The sequence below is a fragment of the Bos taurus genome, chromosome 7 (genome assembly GCF_002263795.3).
Source record: "Bos taurus isolate L1 Dominette 01449 registration number 42190680 breed Hereford chromosome 7, ARS-UCD2.0, whole genome shotgun sequence".
Lineage (NCBI taxonomy): Eukaryota > Metazoa > Chordata > Mammalia > Artiodactyla > Bovidae > Bos > Bos taurus.
Window position 1 is genome coordinate 85,403,549 of NC_037334.1, and position 4,254 is coordinate 85,407,802.

The 4,254-nt window shown below is 40.5% G+C and overlaps 1 non-coding gene across 1 annotated transcript; it reads left to right on the forward strand.

Annotated features, from left to right (window-relative positions):
* The first annotated feature begins 1,103 nt into the window (after positions 1-1,103).
* Positions 1,104-1,176, forward strand: TRNAY-AUA (transfer RNA tyrosine (anticodon AUA)). Its single transcript has one exon. It is a non-coding gene; the product is annotated as a tRNA-Tyr (tRNA).
* The last annotated feature ends 3,078 nt before the right edge of the window (positions 1,177-4,254 follow it).

Here is a 4,254-nt window from a genome sequence, read left to right on the forward strand (position 1 = left end):
TTCTGCTAAATGCTCATTATTTCTCTAATATTGTGCAAACTACCCAGCTTGCACAGAAGGTCAGAAAGCATTAAACCAAGTGCAGGTTTTGCACAAACAGAGTGAAATGTGGAATGACATACTACCTAACACAGTCAGCTGTGATTCAAGATAACTGATGTCCAAGGGCAAAGTTATCAACTTGCTGAAATTGAACTAGCCTAAATCACTTTACTCCCTCTGAGGCAAGGAAACCAGCAAGGAGACTATAATTCAGTACCCCAAACATGGACAAAATGGACTCTACATGGAATTCTAACTTCAGACCAAATATCTGGAGGCAATAGCCAAGCATCCAAACATCACTCTAGTGAGTAAATAAAATTCAGTTTGAAAAATGAATCAATTCACGGGGGGTGGGGTAGAAAGAGTATTTCCTATAATATTTAACTTCATAATTTTTATCTTTTAAAATCATATACTTTTGCTTTATATATTTCCATGAGTGTAATCAAGTAATTTAGGCTGAGTGCTTATAGAGTGAATTTTTGAAATCTTTGAGATGTATATTCTGGTGAATGGAACTGAAAAAGAAATTTACTATGTAGAACAAAATGCATTTGTGTCAATGTTTATTAATGACTCTCACTTTGACAGGTATTAGCTTATTTATGTTATAGGAGGATTCACTATAAATGGTTAATTTCAAGTAGACTAATAGAAGATTTTAAACTATGGGCCACTGCCAAAGTATTACATCTGTGTTATTACACAGAACTCTTCAGCATTGTGGTATTTACCCTACTGGGAATTCATTTATGATTATTAGGTAACATTTATGGATTTGAATGTTAAAATAGGCAAGCTAAGCAAAAATGTTACCTAAATAAGAACATTAAAATAATATTGCGTAGATTCATATTAAAACAATGCAGTGAAAGTCCAGTTATTTGGCTTCACCAAAAATGGAATACTTATGGTGAAATTATTGGCAGTTTGTAAAATATGTTTATCTAGATTCAATCAGAGTGCCAAATTTTTGTTACTACTAATACAGAAGTTATTTCAGTAGGAAGTATATACAATTTACTTAAATATTATACCTCATTATTTATATGGTGGCTTCCCTGGTGGCTCAGTTGGTAAAGCATCTGCCTATAATGCAGGAGACCCGGGTTCGATCCCTGGGTCAGGAAGATCCTCTGGAGAAGGAAATGGCAACACATTCCAGTACTCTTGCCTGGAAAATCCCATGGACACAGGGGTTGCAAGGAGTCGGACATGACTGAGCGACTTCACTTTCACTTTCATTATTTATATAAGAGTATACTTACTCCTTGTAGGAAGACAACGCGTGTATCTCTCCCTCATGAGGTAAATGAGTTGCCTGAGGAACTGTTCTACCTCTTTTCCTAGATTCCATTGTAGTAGTTAGGATTTGATTAAAGCAAAATTCAGCATGTCACAAGTCTTATATGAGATTAAAACGACTAAATGACAAAGAAGCTATAAGGGTTAACCAGCATGTACCAGCAGGTGCCAAGAGAGTATGACTGATACAGGATCTTGAAGGTGTTTGATTAAGAGGGCCAGAACACAAATCTAAGGTAGAATTTATTAAAATTCGGGGCACTCTCTCAGGATATGAAATTTTACACCTTGGCAAGAACCCCGTGTATGTGTGCTCAGTTATGTCTGACTCTTTGCAACTCCATGGACTATAGCCCTCCAAGCTCCCCGTCCATGGAATTTTCCAGGCAAAATTATTGGAGCAGGTTGCCATTTCCAACTGCAGGTGATCTTCCTGACCCAGGGATTGAACCGGGTTTTTTTCTGTCTTCTGCATTGGCAGGCAGATTCTTCAGCACTGTGCCACCTGAGAAGCCTGGCAAGAATGCTAGGGGATGATAAACATCCTAGTGCTAGGTTGGCTTCTAGAAATCTAAAGAAAATTATAGCTTGTAGTAAGCAAAACCAAAAGGCCTAAAATTTCAGGTATAGGAAGGGATTATAATAATCAGGGAAGCAAGGATACTGGAGTGGATATATTACATGAGGACAATTGTCCCACCAGATTTGTTTCATAGGAAGGCCCAGAGTACTCACCAGCCACGTAAGTGGTGGATCTCTGCTGCAGACCAGGGCAGTTTGTAGAAGAGGGTGATGTAGAGCTTCACCTTTTGATACCAATGGGGATGAGTGGCTCTGGACGAACTGGCATCAGGTGAAAGTGAAGTGAAAGTCACTCTGTCATGTCTGACTCTTTGCGACCCCATACAGTCCATGGAACTCTCCAGGACAGAATACTGGAGTGGGTAGCCTTTTCCTTCTCCAGGGGATCTTCCCAACCCAGGGATCAAACCCGGGTCTCCCTCATTGCAATCAGATTCTTTACCAGCTGAGCCACAAGTTTAAATTACAATTAGCATAATGACCAACAAGACAGGAGTGTGAGACAAAGAGGTCTGACCTACCAAGAGTTGTAAATACACTTTATAAAAACTAGCATCCTAAAGACAAAATAAATGGGAAACAAACTAGGAATCAAAAAAGCAAGAATAGAGAAGCATGAAGCTGAAGGCAATGTCTCTATAGAAAGTTACAAATCCTTAGAAATTTCCCAGATACGAACCACTTTGCTGTCACATTGACTGAAGAGAAAACTGAATTCCCAGGACAAAGAACACTACTACTACATAATAAATACACGCAGCAATGATTCCCCTTTTATTTCTTGAGACTGCATGTAGGTAAAAAGGGATTACTTTTTGAGGTATATTAGATACAGGATCTGAGTTGATATTGATACCTGGAAAACTGGACTGTCTTTATACCTTTCTGGTTAGACTGGAGGCTAGTTAAAAACTTACTAGTTAAAAAGTCTGCTGCTGCTGCTGCTGCTAAGTCACTTCAGTCATGTCTGACTCTGTGCGACCCCATACACAGCAGCCCACCAGGCTGCCCTGTCCCTGGGATTCTCCCAGGCAAGAATACTGGAGTGGCTTGCCATTTCCTTCTCCAGTGCATGAAAGTAAAAAGTGAAAGTGAAGTCGCTCAGTCGTGTCTGACTCTTAGCGACCCCATGGACTGCAGCCTACCAGGCTCCTCCATCCATGGGATTTTCCAGGCAAGAGGACTGGAGTGGGGTGCCATTGCCTTCTCTGGTTAAAAAGTCTAGCTAGAAGGAATTACATTGATTCCACAGACTCACCTGGTCTCGTTTCATCAGGAAATTAATGTATAATTTGGATTGAGGTACTTAACAATTGAGGGCTTCCCAGGTGGTATCAGTGTTAAAGAATCCATCTGCCAAGCAGGAGACCTGGGTTCGATCCCTGGGTCAGGAAAATCCCCTGGAGGAGGGCATGGCGACCCACTTCAGTATTCTTGCCTGGAGAATCCCATGGACAGAGAAGCCTGACAGGCTACAGTCCATGGGGTCACAAAGAGTCAGACATAACTGAGCAACTTAGCATGCATGCACCTAACAACTGAAGTAAATCTCACTTACTTCATGGATCATGGTCTGTATGAGGAGAGCTATCATTGTTGAGAAAGCAGAGTGGAAGTCTCAATGACTGATACCCCACAGAGACAAGTTAACAAATCAAAGTCAATATTGCATCTTGGAAAGATGAGAGAGACTGGTGCTGCCTTTAAAGATCTAAAGGATGCAGCAATAGTAGACCCTATTATATCTTTGTTTAATTTATCAATAGAATCCTTGCCAAAGCAGGTGGCGATCAGAGGGTGGTTGTAGACCATCAGAATCACAATGGAACAGCCAGTGCTTTCTGAGAGCATTTGCATGCTGGATATGCTACTGTTGCTGGAGCTTAATGCAGCTTCGGGAACACGGTATACAAATGCTGTTTTAATACATGTGCACTTCTCTTTTACAACTGGGAAAAGGGGTCAGAAAGTTACATTTATATGAAAGAACAAAAATATACACTTGCAATTTTGCCTCAGGGCTATGTTAAGGTTCCCAAACTGTATCTTGAAATAGTTAAAAGATATTAGGACCATCTGGACATCCAAAAGAATATCACACTGATTTATACATTAATGACAGGAAATGGCAACTCACTCCAGTACTCTTGCCTGGAAAATCCCATGGATGGAGGAGCCTGGTAGGCTACAGTCCATGGGGTCACAAAGAGTGGGACATGACTGAGTGACTTCATTTCTTCTTCTTCACAAATAAATTAGGATAATCAAGAAATATCTTGCATGCGGGAACTCTTGGTATAATACACACACTCCAGAGAGTTG